The sequence below is a fragment of the Nerophis lumbriciformis genome, linkage group LG10, assembly GCF_033978685.3.
Source record: "Nerophis lumbriciformis linkage group LG10, RoL_Nlum_v2.1, whole genome shotgun sequence".
Taxonomy (NCBI): Eukaryota; Metazoa; Chordata; class Actinopteri; order Syngnathiformes; family Syngnathidae; genus Nerophis; species Nerophis lumbriciformis.
Window position 1 is genome coordinate 8,466,525 of NC_084557.2, and position 20,457 is coordinate 8,486,981.

General features: G+C 40.0%; 1 protein-coding gene across 1 annotated transcript in view; it reads left to right on the forward strand.

Annotated features, from left to right (window-relative positions):
• The first annotated feature begins 997 nt into the window (after positions 1-997).
• Positions 998-20,457, forward strand: part of scamp5a (secretory carrier membrane protein 5a) — a 40,260-nt gene continuing 20,800 nt past the window's right edge. Inside the window, exon 1 of the mRNA XM_061970333.1 lies at positions 998-1,165. The gene's annotated coding sequence lies outside the window, so the exon portion shown is untranslated. The remainder of the gene's footprint in view (positions 1,166-20,457) is intronic.

Below are 20,457 nucleotides of genomic sequence, written 5' to 3' on the forward strand. Positions count from 1 at the left end.
CGCCTGAATTTCGGGAGATTTTCGGGAGAAAATTTGTCCCGGGAGGTTTTCGGGAGAGGCGCCGAATTTCGGGAGTCTCCCGGAAAATCTGGGAGGGTTGGCAAGTATATTAAATACAGTCATCACACAAGTTAATCATCAGAGTATATACATTGAAATATTTAAATTATTTACAATCCGGGGGTGGGATGAGGAGGGTTTGGTTGATATCAGCACTTCAGTCATCAACAATTGCATCATCAGAGAAATGGGCATTGAAACAGCGTAGGTCTGACTTGGTAGGATATGTACAGCGAGTAGAGAACATAGTGAGTTCAGATAGCAAAATAACAAGTATATACATTAGAAATACATTTGATTATTTACATTTGGTTATTTACAATCCGGGGAGGTGGGATGTGGGTGTTAGTCAAGGGTTGAAGTTGCCTGGAGGTGTTACGACAATATACAAACAAACCAAAGCACTTCCAATACATCTCAATTTTACATATTTTCACAAGGTTGAGCAATGAATATCTTTCTACAAACAAAAAGGTTACACAAAATTAAAATAAAAAAAAACAAAATACAAAAATATTAATATAATAATTATTAATTTAATGTATTAATAATATTTTAAAAAGTTTGGCTAAAACAACTCAAATGCATCCAATAAAGACAATAATTTAAGAGCTTTTCTATTTTTTAACCATTTTCCAATTGTGGGTTTTCCTTTCGGAAATCGCCTTTTATTCATAAAAAATGTTGCTACATTCCTCATCGTTGAAACAAATAAGTGAGCTTGCTAGCCAGCTCGACCAGAGATTTGCTGGACATGCAGCAGTGACGTCACCGGCTAGCGTTCAGTCCGATTGGATTGTGTAACCATCGCCAGCAGTTGAGCATCCTGGCTTGTGATTGGTTGATTCCGTCCAGCAGCAAATCCACTGTCCCGTAGCCCCGCCCACGCGAGTGAAAACCCATCCGCGAAAAAAAAAAAAAAAAAAAAAAAAAGAGACCCCTCCATCACGTGACCGCCTCTTCCTCCCCGAACCCATCATTCGAAGACCGACGGTGCATTTTTCTTTCCTCTCTCTGTGGCGGAATCGCTCCGTTCCATGAAGATTCATCTCAAAAATGCTTTTGTGAACAATCCGCCGGTTTTTAGCCACGCACTACACGCCAGGTAAGATCTCTTTAATCGCGCCTTTTCATTCATCCGCCCTGTGAAATCAAACCGGACTCCATCGCGGCGGTATATGGAGCCGTGACGTGACGTGACGGCTGAAGGACGCGAGACTGCATCACCACCCCAGGACCACAGGAAAAAACACATTTAGGACACGTTTGTGCGAAAATGAGCATTGTAGGCGGTTCGCTCCTGCACGAATAGCTTCAATTGGAGAGGCGTAATAATGTCCTTCACTAGGCTGTGCCCTCTAAAACGGTCACGTGACGTAAATGATGGTTTAAATTAAATGTCGCATTTCTGCAAGTGGTTAAATAGCTGCACAATATAATATATGTCAGACTGTATCATCCGTGTTGCGGCTCCAATTGTGCGCAAGGCCACACTGCCGCCATCTGTCTCCATTGTACATGCTTATTCATCATCTGCACGAATAACAAGGGAATATGATTTATTAGGGACCGAGTCCCTTTGGCACAGAGGACTCTATTGTATTTCTAGCATTTTATTATTATACCGCCACCTCATTGAGCTGTAATTTGACCCCCTTAACATGCTTCAAAACTCACCAAATTGGACACACACATCAGGACTGGCAAAAATTGCGATTTAATCAAAAAAACCAAACCCCAAAACTCAAAATTGCACTCTACACAGACAAAACTGCCTGTAACAAAACAAAAACCTCTATGTAGGTCTCACTTAGACCTATATTTCATACACTGGCAACCCCCAGAAAAAATCAACAGGAAGTTTGCAATTCCCCCTTCAAAACAAAAGTTGTGTAAAAACAGTCACCTTTTTTCAAACATTATCTCCTCTGAGCGCGTTTGTCGTGTCGGCTTCAAATTAGCACAGGAGAGAGATTGAACCCTTCTGATTAAAAGTTGATGAAAGAGTTTTAATTGCTGCTCCGGTTTGGATTTTATGAGCCCTCAAAGTCGGTCCATCGTTGCATGCAGCTTTAATTGTTATTATTAGGGACCGAGTCCCTTTGGGACAGAGGACTCTATTGTATTTCTAGCCATTATTGTATTGTATTATACCGCCACCTCATTGAGCTGTAATTTGACCCCCTTAACATGCTTCAAAACTCACCAAATTGGACACACACATCAGGACTGGCAAAAATTGCGATTTAATCAAAAAAACCAAACCCCAAAACTCAAAATTGCGCTCTAGCGCCCCCTAGGAAAAAAACACAGACAAAACTGCCTGTAGCTTCCAGTAGGAATGTCGTCGAGACATGAAACAAAAACCTCTATGTAGGTCTCACTTAGACCTGTATTACATAAACTGACAAACCCCAGAAAAAATCAACAGGAAGTTTGCAATTCCCCCTTCAAAACAAAAGTTGTGTAAAAACAGTCACCTTTTTTCAAACATTATCTCCTCTGAGCGCGTTTGTCGTGCCGGCTTCAAATTAGCACAGGAGAGAGATTGAACCCTTCTGATTAAAAGTTGATGAAATAGTTTTAATTACTGCTCCGGTTTGGATTTTATGAGCCCTCAAAGTCGGTCCATCGTTGCATGCAGCTTTAATTGTTATTATTAGGGACCGAGTCCCTTTGGGACAGAGGACCCTATTGTATTGCTAGCATTTTATTATTATACCGCCACCTCATTGAGCTGTAATTTGACCCCCTTAACATGCTTCAAAACTCACCAAATTGGACACACACATCAGGACTGGCAAAAATTGCGATTTAATCAAAAAAACCAAACCCCAAAACTCAAAATTGCGCTCTAGCGCCCCCTAGGAAAAAAACACAGACAAAACTGCCTGTAACTTCCAGTAGGATATGTCGTAGAGACATGAAACAAAAACCTCTATGTAGGTCTCACTTAGACCTATATTTAATACACTGACAACCCCCAGAAAAAATCAACAGGAAGTTTGCAATTCCCCCTTCAAAACAAAAGTTGTGTAAAAACAGTCACCTTTTTTCAAACATTATCTCCTCTGAGCGCGTTTGTCGTGTCCGCTTCAAATTAGCACAGGAGAGAGATTGAACCCTTCTGATTAAAAGTTGATGAAAGAGTTTTAATTACTGCTCCGGTTTGGATTTTATGAGCCCTCAAAGTCGGTCCATCGTTGCATGCAGCTTTAATTGTTATTATTAGGGACCGAGTCCCTTTGGGACAGAGGACCCTATTGTATTTCTAGCATTTTATTATTATACCGCCACCTCATTGAGTTGTAATTTGACCCCCTTAACATGCTTCAAAACTCACCAAATTGGACACACACATCAGGACTGGCAAAAATTGCGATTTAATCAAAAAAACCAAACCCCAAAACTCAAAATTGCGCTCTACACAGACAAAACTGCCTGTAACTTCCAGTAGGATATGTCGTAGAGACATGAAACAAAAACCTCTATGTAGGTCTCACTTAGACCTATATTTAATACACTGACAACCCCCAGAAAAAAACAACAGGAAGTTTGCAATTCCCCCTTCAAAACAAAAGTTGTGTAAAAACAGTCACCTTTTTTCAAACATTATCTCCTCTGAGCGCGTTTGTCGTGTCGGCTTCAAATTAGCACAGGAGAGAGATTGAACCCTTCTGATTAAAAGTTGATGAAATAGTTTTAATTACTGCTCCGGTTTGGATTTTATGAGCCCTCAAAGTCGGTCCATCGTTGCATGCAGCTTTAATTGTTATTATTAGGGACCGAGTCCCTTTGAGACAGAGGACCCTATTGTATTTCTAGCCATTATTGTATTGTATTATACCGCCACCTCATTGAGCTGTAATTTGACCCCCTTAACATGCTTCAAAACTCACCAAATTGGACACACACATCAGGACTGGCAAAAATTGCGATTTAATAAAAAAACAACAACCCCAAAACTCAAAATTGCGCTCTAGCGCCCCCTAGGAAAAAAACACAGACAAAACTGCCTGTAGCTTCCAGTAGGAATGTCGTCGAGACATGAAACAAAAACCTCTATGTAGGTCTCACTTAGACCTGTATTACATAAACTGACAAACCCCAGAAAAAATCAACAGGAAGTTTGCAATTCCCCCTTCAAAACAAAAGTTGTGTAAAAACAGTCACCTTTTTTCAAACATTATCTCCTCTGAGCGCGTTTGTTGTGTCGGCTTCAAATTAGCACAGGAGAGAGATTGAACCCTTCTGATTAAAAGTTGATGAAAGAGTTTTAATTGCTGCTCCGGTTTGGATTTTATGAGCCCTCAAAGTCGGTCCATCGTTGCATGCAGCTTTAATTGTTATTATTAGGGACCGAGTCCCTTTGGGACAGAGGACCCTATTGTATTTCTAGCCATTATTGTATTGTATTATACCGCCACCTCATTGAGCTGTAATTTGACCCCCTTAACATGCTTCAAAACTCACCAAATTGGACACACACATCAGGACTGGCAAAAATTGCGATTTAATCAAAAAACCAAAGCCCAAAACTCAAAATTGCGCTCTAGCGCCCCCTAGGAAAAAAACACAGACAAAACTGCCTGTAACTTCCAGTAGGAATGTCATAGAGACATGAAACAAAAACCTCTATGTAGGTCTCACTGAGACCTATATTTCATATACTGGCAACCCCCAGAAAAAAATCAACAGGAAGTTTGCAATTCCCCCTTCAAAACAAAAGTTGTGTAAAAACAGTCACCCTTTTTCAAACATTATCTCCTCTGAGCGCGTTTTTCGTGTCGGCTTCAAATTAGCACAGGGGAGAGATTGAACCCTTCTGATTAAAAGTTGATGAAAGAGTTTTAATTACTGCTCCGGTTTGGATTTTATGAGCCCTCAAAGTCGGTCCATCATTGCATGCAGCTTTAATTGTTATTATTAGGGACCGAGTCCCTTTGGGACAGCTGGACCCTATTGTATTTCTAGCCATTATTGTATTGTATTATACCGCCACCTCATTGAGCTGTATTTTGACCCCCTTAACATGTTTCAAAACTCACCAAATTGGACACACACATCAGAACTGGCAAAAATTGCGATTTAATCAAAAAACCAAACCCCAAAACTCAAAATTGCGCTCTAGCGCCCCCTAGGACAAAAACACAGACAAAACTGCCTGTAACTTCCAGTAGGAATGTTGTCGAGACATGAAACAAAAACCTCTATGTAGGTCTCACTTAGACCTATATTTAATACACTGACAACCCCCAGACAAAATCAACAGGAAGTTTGCAATTCCCCCTTCAAAACAAAAGTTGTGTAAAAACAGTCACCCTTTTTCAAACATTATCTCCTCTGAGCGCGTTTGTCGTGTCGGCTTCAAATTAGCACAGGTGAGAGATTGAACCCTTCTGATTAAAAGTTGATGAAAGAGTTTTAATTACTGCTCCGGTTTGGATTTTATGAGCTCTCAAAGTCGGTCCGTCGTTGCATGCAGCTTTAATTGTTATTATTAGGGACCGAGTCCCTTTGGGACAGAGGACCCTATTGTATTTCTAGCCATTATTGTATTGTATTATACCGCCACCTCATTGAGCTGTAATTTGACCCCCTTAACATGCTTCAAAACTCACCAAATTGGACACACACATCAGGACTGGCAAAAATTGCGATTTAATAAAAAAAAAAAAAAACCCAAAACTCAAAATTGCGCTCTAGCGCCCCCTAGGAAAAAAACACAGACAAAACTGCCTGTAACTTCCAGTAGGAATGTCGTAGAGACATGAAACAAAAACCTCTATGTAGGTCTCACTTAGACCTATATTTCATACACTGACAACTCCCGGAAAAAATCAACAGGAAGTTTGCAATTCCCCCTTCAAAACAAAAGTTGTGTAAAAACAGTCACCTTTTTTCAAACATTATCTCCTCTGAGCGCGTTTGTCGTGTCGGCTTCAAATTAGCACAGGAGAGAGATTGAACCCTTCTGATTAAAAGTTGATGAAAGAGTTTTAATTACTGCTCCGGTTTGGATTTTATGAGCCCTCAAAGTCGGTCCATCGCTGCATGCAGCTTTAATTGTTATTATTAGGGACCGAGTCCCTTTGGGACAGAGGACCCTATTGTATTTCTAGCCATTATTGTATTGTATTATACCGCCACCTCATTGAGCTGTAATTTGACCCCCTTAATATGCTTCAAAACTCACCAAATTGGACACACACAGCAGGACTGGCAAAAATTGCAATTTAATTAAAAAAAAACAACAACCCAAAACTCAAAATTGCGCTCTAGCGCCCCCTAGGAAAAAAACACAGACAAAACTGCCTGTAACTTCCAGTAAGAATGTCGTAGAGACATGAAACAAAAACCTCTATGTAGGTCTCACTTAGACCTATATTTCACACACTGACAAACCCCAGAAAAAATCAACAGGAAGTTTGCAATTCCCCCTTCAAAACAAAAGTTGTGTAAAAACAGTCACCTTTTTTCAAACATTATCTCCTCTGAGCGCGTTTGTCGTGTCGGCTTCAAATTAGCACAGGAGAGAGATTGAACCCTTCTGATTAAAAGTTGATGAAAGAGTTTTAATTACTGCTCCGGTTTGGATTTTATGAGCCCTCAAAGTCGGTCCATCGTTGCATGCAGCTTTAATTGTTATTATTAGGGACCGAGTCCCTTTGGGACAGAGGACCCTATTGTATTTCTAGCCATTATTGTATTGTATTATACCGCCACCTCATTGAGCTGTATTTTGACCCCATTAACATGTTTCAAAACTCACCAAATTGGACACACACATCAGAACTGGCAAAAATTGCGATTTAATCAAAAAACCAAACCCCAAAACTCAAAATTGCGCTCTAGCGCCCCCTAGGACAAAAACACAGACAAAACTGCCTGTAACTTCCAGTAGGAATGTTGTCGAGACATGAAACAAAAACCTCTATGTAGGTCTCACTTAGACCTATATTTAATACACTGACAACCCCCAGACAAAATCAACAGGAAGTTTGCAATTCCCCCTTCAAAACAAAAGTTGTGTAAAAACAGTCACCCTTTTTCAAACATTATCTCCTCTGAGCGCGTTTGTCGTGTCGGCTTCAAATTAGCACAGGTGAGAGATTGAACCCTTCTGATTAAAAGTTGATGAAAGAGTTTTAATTACTGCTCCGGTTTGGATTTTATGAGCTCTCAAAGTCGGTCCGTCGTTGCATGCAGCTTTAATTGTTATTATTAGGGACCGAGTCCCTTTGGGACAGAGGACCCTATTGTATTTCTAGCCATTATTGTATTGTATTATACCGCCACCTCATTGAGCTGTAATTTGACCCCCTTAACATGCTTCAAAACTCACCAAATTGGACACACACATCAGGACTGGCAAAAATTGCGAATTAATAAAAGAAAAAAAAAAAAAAAACTCAAAATTGCGCTCTAGCGCCCCCTAGGAAAAAAACACAGACAAAACTGCCTGTAACTTCCAGTAGGAATGTCGTAGAGACATGAAACAAAAACCTCTATGTAGGTCTCACTTAGACCTATATTTCATACACTGACAACTCCCGGAAAAAATCAACAGGAAGTTTGCAATTCCCCCTTCAAAACAAAAGTTGTGTAAAAACAGTCACCTTTTTTCAAACATTATCTCCTCTGAGCGCGTTTGTCGTGTCGGCTTCAAATTAGCACAGGAGAGAGATTGAACCCTTCTGATTAAAAGTTGATGAAAGAGTTTTAATTACTGCTCCGGTTTGGATTTTATGAGCCCTCAAAGTCGGTCCATCGCTGCATGCAGCTTTAATTGTTATTATTAGGGACCGAGTCCCTTTGGGACAGAGGACCCTATTGTATTTCTAGCCATTATTGTATTGTATTATACCGCCACCTCATTGAGCTGTAATTTGACCCCCTTAATATGCTTCAAAACTCACCAAATTGGACACACACAGCAGGACTGGCAAAAATTGCAATTTAATAAAAAAAAAAAAACAACCCAAAACTCAAAATTGCGCTCTAGCGCCCCCTAGGAAAAAAACACAGACAAAACTGCCTGTAACTTCCAGTAAGAATGTCGTAGAGACATGAAACAAAAACCTCTATGTAGGTCTCACTTAGACCTATATTTCACACACTGACAACCCCCAGAAAAAATCAACAGGAAGTTTGCAATTCCCCCTTCAAAACAAAAGTTGTGTAAAAACAGTCACCTTTTTTCAAACATTATCTCCTCTGAGCGCGTTTGTCGTGTCGGCTTCAAATTAGCACAGGAGAGAGATTGAACCCTTCTGATTAAAAGTTGATGAAAGAGTTTTAATTGCTGCTCCGGTTTGGATTTTATGAGCCCTCAAAGTCGGTCCATCGTTGCATGCAGCTTTAATTGTTATTATTAGGGACCGAGTCCCTTTGGGACAGAGGACCCTATTGTATTTCTAGCCATTATTGTATTGTATTATACCGCCACCTCATTGAGCTGTATTTTGACCCCCTTAACATGTTTCAAAACTCACCAAATTGGACACACACATCAGAACTGGCAAAAATTGCGATTTAATCAAAAAACCAAACCCCAAAACTCAAAATTGCGCTCTAGCGCCCCCTAGGACAAAAACACAGACAAAACTGCCTGTAACTTCCAGTAGGAATGTTGTCGAGACATGAAACAAAAACCTCTATGTAGGTCTCACTTAGACCTATATTTAATACACTGACAACCCCCAGACAAAATCAACAGGAAGTTTGCAATTCCCCCTTCAAAACAAAAGTTGTGTAAAAACAGTCACCCTTTTTCAAACATTATCTCCTCTGAGCGCGTTTGTCGTGTTGGCTTCAAATTAGCACAGGTGAGAGATTGAACCCTTCTGATTAAAAGTTGATGAAAGAGTTTTAATTACTGCTCCGGTTTGGATTTTATGAGCTCTCAAAGTCGGTCCGTCGTTGCATGCAGCTTTAATTGTTATTATTAGGGACCGAGTCCCTTTGGGACAGAGGACCCTATTGTATTTCTAGCCATTATTGTATTGTATTATACCGCCACCTCATTGAGCTGTAATTTGACCCCCTTAACATGCTTCAAAACTCACCAAATTGGACACACACATCAGGACTGGCAAAAATTGCGATTTAATAAAAAAAAAAAAAAACCAAAACTCAAAATTGCGCTCTAGCGCCCCCTAGGAAAAAAACACAGACAAAACTGCCTGTAACTTCCAGTAAGAATGTCGTAGAGACATGAAACAAAAACCTCTATGTAGGTCTCACTTAGACCTATATTTCACACACTGACAACCCCCAGAAAAAATCAACAGGAAGTTTGCAATTCCCCCTTCAAAACAAAAGTTGTGTAAAAACAGTCACCTTTTTTCAAACATTATCTCCTCTGAGCGCGTTTGTCGTGTCGGCTTCAAATTAGCACAGGAGAGAGATTGAACCCTTCTGATTAAAAGTTGATGAAAGAGTTTTAATTGCTGCTCCGGTTTGGATTTTATGAGCCCTCAAAGTCGGTCCATCGTTGCATGCAGCTTTAATTGTTATTATTAGGGACCGAGTCCCTTTGGGACAGAGGACCCTATTGTATTTCTAGCCATTATTGTATTGTATTATACCGCCACCTCATTGAGCTGTATTTTGACCCCCTTAACATGTTTCAAAACTCACCAAATTGGACACACACATCAGAACTGGCAAAAATTGCGATTTAATCAAAAAACCAAACCCCAAAACTCAAAATTGCGCTCTAGCGCCCCCTAGGACAAAAACACAGACAAAACTGCCTGTAACTTCCAGTAGGAATGTTGTCGAGACATGAAACAAAAACCTCTATGTAGGTCTCACTTAGACCTATATTTAATACACTGACAACCCCCAGACAAAATCAACAGGAAGTTTGCAATTCCCCCTTCAAAACAAAAGTTGTGTAAAAACAGTCACCCTTTTTCAAACATTATCTCCTCTGAGCGCGTTTGTCGTGTCGGCTTCAAATTAGCACAGGTGAGAGATTGAACCCTTCTGATTAAAAGTTGATGAAAGAGTTTTAATTACTGCTCCGGTTTGGATTTTATGAGCTCTCAAAGTCGGTCCGTCGTTGCATGCAGCTTTAATTGTTATTATTAGGGACCGAGTCCCTTTGGGACAGAGGACCCTATTGTATTTCTAGCCATTATTGTATTGTATTATACCGCCACCTCATTGAGCTGTAATTTGACCCCCTTAACATGCTTCAAAACTCACCAAATTGGACACACACATCAGGACTGGCAAAAATTGCGATTTAATAAAAAAAAAAAAAAACCAAAACTCAAAATTGCGCTCTAGCGCCCCCTAGGAAAAAAACACAGACAAAACTGCCTGTAACTTCCAGTAGGAATGTCGTAGAGACATGAAACAAAAACCTCTATGTAGGTCTCACTTAGACCTATATTTCATACACTGACAACTCCCGGAAAAAATCAACAGGAAGTTTGCAATTCCCCCTTCAAAACAAAAGTTGTGTAAAAACAGTCACCTTTTTTCAAACATTATCTCCTCTGAGCGCGTTTGTCGTGTCGGCTTCAAATTAGCACAGGAGAGAGATTGAACCCTTCTGATTAAAAGTTGATGAAAGAGTTTTAATTACTGCTCCGGTTTGGATTTTATGAGCCCTCAAAGTCGGTCCATCGCTGCATGCAGCTTTAATTGTTATTATTAGGGACCGAGTCCCTTTGGGACAGAGGACCCTATTGTATTTCTAGCCATTATTGTATTGTATTATACCGCCACCTCATTGAGCTGTAATTTGACCCCCTTAATATGCTTCAAAACTCACCAAATTGGACACACACAGCAGGACTGGCAAAAATTGCAATTTAATTAAAAAAAACAACAACCCAAAACTCAAAATTGCGCTCTAGCGCCCCCTAGGAAAAAAACACAGACAAAACTGCCTGTAACTTCCAGTAAGAATGTCGTAGAGACATGAAACAAAAACCTCTATGTAGGTCTCACTTAGACCTATATTTCACACACTGACAACCCCCAGAAAAAATCAACAGGAAGTTTGCAATTCCCCCTTCAAAACAAAAGTTGTGTAAAAACAGTCACCTTTTTTCAAACATTATCTCCTCTGAGCGCGTTTGTCGTGTCGGCTTCAAATTAGCACAGGAGAGAGATTGAACCCTTCTGATTAAAAGTTGATGAAAGAGTTTTAATTACTGCTCCGGTTTGGATTTTATGAGCCCTCAAAGTCGGTCCATCGTTGCATGCAGCTTTAATTGTTATTATTAGGGACCGAGTCCCTTTGGGACAGAGGACCCTATTGTATTTCTAGCCATTATTGTATTGTATTATACCGCCACCTCATTGAGCTGTATTTTGACCCCATTAACATGTTTCAAAACTCACCAAATTGGACACACACATCAGAACTGGCAAAAATTGCGATTTAATCAAAAAACCAAACCCCAAAACTCAAAATTGCGCTCTAGCGCCCCCTAGGACAAAAACACAGACAAAACTGCCTGTAACTTCCAGTAGGAATGTTGTCGAGACATGAAACAAAAACCTCTATGTAGGTCTCACTTAGACCTATATTTAATACACTGACAACCCCCAGACAAAATCAACAGGAAGTTTGCAATTCCCCCTTCAAAACAAAAGTTGTGTAAAAACAGTCACCCTTTTTCAAACATTATCTCCTCTGAGCGCGTTTGTCGTGTCGGCTTCAAATTAGCACAGGTGAGAGATTGAACCCTTCTGATTAAAAGTTGATGAAAGAGTTTTAATTACTGCTCCGGTTTGGATTTTATGAGCTCTCAAAGTCGGTCCGTCGTTGCATGCAGCTTTAATTGTTATTATTAGGGACCGAGTCCCTTTGGGACAGAGGACCCTATTGTATTTCTAGCCATTATTGTATTGTATTATACCGCCACCTCATTGAGCTGTAATTTGACCCCCTTAACATGCTTCAAAACTCACCAAATTGGACACACACATCAGGACTGGCAAAAATTGCGATTTAATAAAAAAAAAAAAAAAAAAAACTCAAAATTGCGCTCTAGCGCCCCCTAGGAAAAAAACACAGACAAAACTGCCTGTAACTTCCAGTAGGAATGTCGTAGAGACATGAAACAAAAACCTCTATGTAGGTCTCACTTAGACCTATATTTCATACACTGACAACTCCCGGAAAAAATCAACAGGAAGTTTGCAATTCCCCCTTCAAAACAAAAGTTGTGTAAAAACAGTCACCTTTTTTCAAACATTATCTCCTCTGAGCGCGTTTGTCGTGTCGGCTTCAAATTAGCACAGGAGAGAGATTGAACCCTTCTGATTAAAAGTTGATGAAAGAGTTTTAATTACTGCTCCGGTTTGGATTTTATGAGCCCTCAAAGTCGGTCCATCGCTGCATGCAGCTTTAATTGTTATTATTAGGGACCGAGTCCCTTTGGGACAGAGGACCCTATTGTATTTCTAGCCATTATTGTATTGTATTATACCGCCACCTCATTGAGCTGTAATTTGACCCCCTTAATATGCTTCAAAACTCACCAAATTGGACACACACAGCAGGACTGGCAAAAATTGCAATTTAATAAAAAAAAAAAAACAACCCAAAACTCAAAATTGCGCTCTAGCGCCCCCTAGGAAAAAAACACAGACAAAACTGCCTGTAACTTCCAGTAAGAATGTCGTAGAGACATGAAACAAAAACCTCTATGTAGGTCTCACTTAGACCTATATTTCACACACTGACAACCCCCAGAAAAAATCAACAGGAAGTTTGCAATTCCCCCTTCAAAACAAAAGTTGTGTAAAAACAGTCACCTTTTTTCAAACATTATCTCCTCTGAGCGCGTTTGTCGTGTCGGCTTCAAATTAGCACAGGAGAGAGATTGAACCCTTCTGATTAAAAGTTGATGAAAGAGTTTTAATTGCTGCTCCGGTTTGGATTTTATGAGCCCTCAAAGTCGGTCCATCGTTGCATGCAGCTTTAATTGTTATTATTAGGGACCGAGTCCCTTTGGGACAGAGGACCCTATTGTATTTCTAGCCATTATTGTATTGTATTATACCGCCACCTCATTGAGCTGTATTTTGACCCCCTTAACATGTTTCAAAACTCACCAAATTGGACACACACATCAGAACTGGCAAAAATTGCGATTTAATCAAAAAACCAAACCCCAAAACTCAAAATTGCGCTCTAGCGCCCCCTAGGACAAAAACACAGACAAAACTGCCTGTAACTTCCAGTAGGAATGTTGTCGAGACATGAAACAAAAACCTCTATGTAGGTCTCACTTAGACCTATATTTAATACACTGACAACCCCCAGACAAAATCAACAGGAAGTTTGCAATTCCCCCTTCAAAACAAAAGTTGTGTAAAAACAGTCACCCTTTTTCAAACATTATCTCCTCTGAGCGCGTTTGTCGTGTCGGCTTCAAATTAGCACAGGTGAGAGATTGAACCCTTCTGATTAAAAGTTGATGAAAGAGTTTTAATTACTGCTCCGGTTTGGATTTTATGAGCTCTCAAAGTCGGTCCGTCGTTGCATGCAGCTTTAATTGTTATTATTAGGGACCGAGTCCCTTTGGGACAGAGGACCCTATTGTATTTCTAGCCATTATTGTATTGTATTATACCGCCACCTCATTGAGCTGTAATTTGACCCCCTTAACATGCTTCAAAACTCACCAAATTGGACACACACATCAGGACTGGCAAAAATTGCGATTTAATAAAAAAAAAAAAAAACCAAAACTCAAAATTGCGCTCTAGCGCCCCCTAGGAAAAAAACACAGACAAAACTGCCTGTAACTTCCAGTAGGAATGTCGTAGAGACATGAAACAAAAACCTCTATGTAGGTCTCACTTAGACCTATATTTCATACACTGACAACTCCCGGAAAAAATCAACAGGAAGTTTGCAATTCCCCCTTCAAAACAAAAGTTGTGTAAAAACAGTCACCTTTTTTCAAACATTATCTCCTCTGAGCGCGTTTGTCGTGTCGGCTTCAAATTAGCACAGGAGAGAGATTGAACCCTTCTGATTAAAAGTTGATGAAAGAGTTTTAATTGCTGCTCCGGTTTGGATTTTATGAGCCCTCAAAGTCGGTCCATCGTTGCATGCAGCTTTAATTGTTATTATTAGGGACCGAGTCCCTTTGGGACAGAGGACCCTATTGTATTTCTAGCCATTATTGTATTGTATTATACCGCCACCTCATTGAGCTGTATTTTGACCCCCTTAACATGTTTCAAAACTCACCAAATTGGACACACACATCAGAACTGGCAAAAATTGCGATGTAATCAAAAAACCAAACCCCAAAACTCAAAATTGCGCTCTAGCGCCCCCTAGGACAAAAACACAGACAAAACTGCCTGTAACTTCCAGTAGGAATGTTGTCGAGACATGAAACAAAAACCTCTATGTAGGTCTCACTTAGACCTATATTTAATACACTGACAACCCCCAGACAAAATCAACAGGAAGTTTGCAATTCCCCCTTCAAAACAAAAGTTGTGTAAAAACAGTCACCCTTTTTCAAACATTATCTCCTCTGAGCGCGTTTGTCGTGTCGGCTTCAAATTAGCACAGGTGAGAGATTGAACCCTTCTGATTAAAAGTTGATGAAAGAGTTTTAATTACTGCTCCGGTTTGGATTTTATGAGCTCTCAAAGTCGGTCCGTCGTTGCATGCAGCTTTAATTGTTATTATTAGGGACCGAGTCCCTTTGGGACAGAGGACCCTATTGTATTTCTAGCCATTATTGTATTGTATTATACCGCCACCTCATTGAGCTGTAATTTGACCCCCTTAACATGCTTCAAAACTCACCAAATTGGACACACACATCAGGACTGGCAAAAATTGCGATTTAATAAAAAAAAAAAAAAACCAAAACTCAAAATTGCGCTCTAGCGCCCCCTAGGAAAAAAACACAGACAAAACTGCCTGTAACTTCCAGTAGGAATGTCGTAGAGACATGAAACAAAAACCTCTATGTAGGTCTCACTTAGACCTATATTTCATACACTGACAACTCCCGGAAAAAATCAACAGGAAGTTTGCAATTCCCCCTTCAAAACAAAAGTTGTGTAAAAACAGTCACCTTTTTTCAAACATTATCTCCTCTGAGCGCGTTTGTCGTGTCGGCTTCAAATGAGCACAGGAGAGAGATTGAACCCTTCTGATTAAAAGTTGATGAAAGAGTTTTAATTACTGCTCCGGTTTGGATTTTATGAGCCCTCAAAGTCGGTCCATCGCTGCATGCAGCTTTAATTGTTATTATTAGGGACCGAGTCCCTTTGGGACAGAGGACCCTATTGTATTTCTAGCCATTATTGTATTGTATTATACCGCCACCTCATTGAGCTGTAATTTGACCCCCTTAATATGCTTCAAAACTCACCAAATTGGACACACACAGCAGGACTGGCAAAAATTGCAATTTAATAAAAAAAAAACAACAACCCAAAACTCAAAATTGCGCTCTAGCGCCCCCTAGGAAAAAAACACAGACAAAACTGCCTGTAACTTCCAGTAAGAATGTCGTAGAGACATGAAACAAAAACCTCTATGTAGGTCTCACTTAGACCTATATTTCACACACTGACAACCCCCAGAAAAAATCAACAGGAAGTTTGCAATTCCCCCTTCAAAACAAAAGTTGTGTAAAAACAGTCACCTTTTTTCAAACATTATCTCCTCTGAGCGCGTTTGTCGTGTCGGCTTCAAATTAGCACAGGAGAGAGATTGAACCCTTCTGATTAAAAGTTGATGAAAGAGTTTTAATTGCTGCTCCGGTTTGGATTTTATGAGCCCTCAAAGTCGGTCCATCGTTGCATGCAGCTTTAATTGTTATTATTAGGGACCGAGTCCCTTTGGGACAGAGGACCCTATTGTATTTCTAGCCATTATTGTATTGTATTATACCGCCACCTCATTGAGCTGTATTTTGACCCCCTTAACATGTTTCAAAACTCACCAAATTGGACACACACATCAGAACTGGCAAAAATTGCGATTTAATCAAAAAACCAAACCCCAAAACTCAAAATTGCGCTCTAGCGCCCCCTAGGACAAAAACACAGACAAAACTGCCTGTAACTTCCAGTAGGAATGTTGTCGAGACATGAAACAAAAACCTCTATGTAGGTCTCACTTAGACCTATATTTAATACACTGACAACCCCCAGACAAAATCAACAGGAAGTTTGCAATTCCCCCTTCAAAACAAAAGTTGTGTAAAAACAGTCACCCTTTTTCAAACATTATCTCCTCTGAGCGCGTTTGTCGTGTCGGCTTCAAATTAGCACAGGTGAGAGATTGAACCCTTCTGATTAAAAGTTGATGAAAGAGTTTTAATTACTGCTCCGGTTTGGATTTTATGAGCTCTCAAAGTCGGTCCGTCGTTGCATGCAGCTTTAATTGTTATTATTAGGGACCGAGTCCCTTTGGGACAGAGGACCCTATTGTATTTCTAGCCATTATTGTATTGTATTATACCGCCACCTCATTGAGCTGTAATTTGACCCCCTTAACATGCTTCAAAACTCACCAAATTGGACACACACATCAGGACTGGCAAAAATTGCGATTTAATAAAAAAAAAAAAAAAACCCAAAACTCAAAATTGCGCTCTAGCGCCCCCTAGGAAAAAAACACAGACAAAACTGCCTGTAACTTCCAGTAGGAATGTCGTAGAGACATGAAACAAAAACCTCTATGTAGGTCTCACTTAGACCTATATTTCATACACTGACAACTCCCGGAAAAAATCAACAGGAAGTTTGCAATTCCCCCTTCAAAACAAAAGTTGTGTAAAAACAGTCACCTTTTTTCAAACATTATCTCCTCTGAGCGCGTTTGTCGTGTCGGCTTCAAATGAGCACAGGAGAGAGATTGAACCCTTCTGATTAAAAGTTGATGAAAGAGTTTTAATTACTGCTCCGGTTTGGATTTTATGAGCCCTCAAAGTCGGTCCATCGCTGCATGCAGCTTTAATTGTTATTATTAGGGACCGAGTCCCTTTGGGACAGAGGACCCTATTGTATTTCTAGCCATTATTGTATTGTATTATACCGCCACCTCATTGAGCTGTAATTTGACCCCCTTAATATGCTTCAAAACTCACCAAATTGGACACACACAGCAGGACTGGCAAAAATTGCAATTTAATAAAAAAAAAAACAACAACCCAAAACTCAGAATTGCGCTCTAGCGCCCCCTAGGAAAAAAACACAGACAAAACTGCCTGTAACTTCCAGAAAGAATGTCGTAGAGACATGAAACAAAAACCTCTATGTAGGTCTCACTTAGACCTATATTTCATACACTGACAACCCCCAGAAAAAATCAACAGGAAGTTTGCAATTCCCCCTTCAAAACAAAAGTTGTGTAAAAACAGTCACCTTTTTTCAAACATTTTCTCCTCTGAGCGCGTTTGTCGTGTCGGCTTCAAATTAGCACAGGAGAGAGATTGAACCCTTCTGATTAAAAGTTGATGAAAGAGTTTTAATTGCTGCTCCGGTTTGGATTTTATGAGCCCTCAAAGTCGGTCCATCGTTGCATGCAGCTTTAATTGTTATTATTAGGGACCGAGTCCCTTTGGGACAGAGGACCCTATTGTATTTCTAGCCATTATTGTATTGTATTATACCGCCACCTCATTGAGCTGTATTTTGACCCCCTTAACATGTTTCAAAACTCACCAAATTGGACACACACATCAGAACTGGCAAAAATTGCGATTTAATCAAAAAACCAAACCCCAAAACTCAAAATTGCGCTCTAGCGCCCCCTAGGACAAAAACACAGACAAAACTGCCTGTAACTTCCAGTAGGAATGTTGTCGAGACATGAAACAAAAACCTCTATGTAGGTCTCACTTAGACCTATATTTAATACACTGACAACCCCCAGACAAAATCAACAGGAAGTTTGCAATTCCCCCTTCAAAACAAAAGTTGTGTAAAAACAGTCACCCTTTTTCAAACATTATCTCCTCTGAGCGCGTTTGTCGTGTCGGCTTCAAATTAGCACAGGTGAGAGATTGAACCCTTCTGATTAAAAGTTGATGAAAGAGTTTTAATTACTGCTCCGGTTTGGATTTTATGAGCTCTCAAAGTCGGTCCGTCGTTGCATGCAGCTTTAATTGTTATTATTAGGGACCGAGTCCCTTTGGGACAGAGGACCCTATTGTATTTCTAGCCATTATTGTATTGTATTATACCGCCACCTCATTGAGCTGTAATTTGACCCCCTTAACATGCTTCAAAACTCACCAAATTGGACACACACATCAGGACTGGCAAAAATTGCGATTTAATAAAAAAAAAAACCCCCCAAAACTCAAAATTGCGCTCTAGCGCCCCCTAGGAAAAAAACACAGACAAAACTGCCTGTAACTTCCAGTAGGAATGTCGTAGAGACATGAAACAAAAACCTCTATGTAGGTCTCACTTAGACCTATATTTCATACACTGACAACTCCCGGAAAAAATCAACAGGAAGTTTGCAATTCCCCCTTCAAAACAAAAGTTGTGTAAAAACAGTCACCTTTTTTCAAACATTATCTCCTCTGAGCGCGTTTGTCGTGTCGGCTTCAAATTAGCACAGGAGAGAGATTGAACCCTTCTGATTAAAAGTTGATGAAAGAGTTTTAATTACTGCTCCGGTTTGGATTTTATGAGCCCTCAAAGTCGGTCCATCGCTGCATGCAGCTTTAATTGTTATTATTAGGGACCGAGTCCCTTTGGGACAGAGGACCCTATTGTATTTCTAGCCATTATTGTATTGTATTATACCGCCACCTCATTGAGCTGTAATTTGACCCCCTTAATATGCTTCAAAACTCACCAAATTGGACACACACAGCAGGACTGGCAAAAATTGCAATTTAATAAAAAAAAAACAACAACCCAAAACTCAAAATTGCGCTCTAGCGCCCCCTAGGAAAAAAACACAGACAAAACTGCCTGTAACTTCCAGAAAGAATGTCGTAGAGACATGAAACAAAAACCTCTATGTAGGTCTCACTTAGACCTATATTTCATACACTGACAACCCCCAGAAAAAATCAACAGGAAGTTTGCAATTCCCCCTTCAAAACAAAAGTTGTGTAAAAACAGTCATCTTTTTTCAAACATTATCTCCTCTGAGCGCGTTTGTCGTGTCGGCTTCAAATTAGCACAGGAGAGAGATTGAACCCTTCTGATTAAAAGTTGATGAAAGAGTTTTAATTGCTGCTCCGGTTTGGATTTTATGAGCCCTCAAAGTCGGTCCATCGTTGCATGCAGCTTTAATTGTTATTATTAGGGACCGAGTCCCTTTGGGACAGAGGACCCTATTGTATTTCTAGCCATTATTGTATTGTATTATACCGCCACCTCATTGAGCTGTAATTTGACCCCCTTAACTTGCTTCAAAACTCACCAAATTGGACACACACATCAGGACTGGAAAAAAATGCGATTTAATAAAAAAACCAAACCCCAAAACTCAAAATTGCGCTCTAGCGCCCCCTAGGAAAAAAACACAGACACAACTGCCTGTAACTTCCAGTAGGGATGTCGTAGAGACATGAAACAAAAACCTCTATGTAGGTCTCACTTAGACCTATAGTTCATACACTGACAACCCCCAGAAAAAATCAACAGGAAGTTTGCAATTCCCCCTTCAAAACAAAAGTTGTGTAAAAACAGTCACCTTTTTTCAAACATTATCTCCTCTGAGCGCGTTTGTCGTGTCGGCTTCAAATTAGCACAGGAGAGAGATTGAAGCCTTCTGATTAAAAGTTGATGAAATAGTTTTAATTGCTGCTCCGGTTTGGATTTTATGAGCCCTCAAAGTCGGTCCATCGCTGCATGCAGCTTTAATTGTTATTATTATTATTGTTATCATACAAAACCCAAAACCAGTGAAGTTGGCACGTTGTGTAAATGGTAAATAAAAACAGAATGCAATGATTTGCAAATCCTTTTCAACTTATATTCAATTGAATAGACTGCAAAGTATTGAAATATTTAATGTTCACACTGAGAAACTTATTTTTTTGTGTGCAAATAATCATGAACTTAGAATTTAATGGCAGCAACACATTGCAAAAAATGTTGACACAGGGGCATTTTTACCACTGTGTTACATGGCCTTTTCTTTTAACACCCAGTAAACGTTTGCTTAAGTTGTTCAACAGTCTTCGTTGTCATATTTTAGGATTCATAATGCGCCACACATTTTCAATGGGGGACAGGTCTGGACTACAGGCAGGCCAGTCTAGTACCCGCACTCTTTTACTACGAAGCCGCGCTGTTGTAACACGTGGCTTGGCATTGTCTTGCTGAAATAAGCAGGGGCGTCCATGATAACGTTGCTTGGATGGCAACATATGTTGCTCCAAAACCTGTATGTACCTTTCAGCATTAACT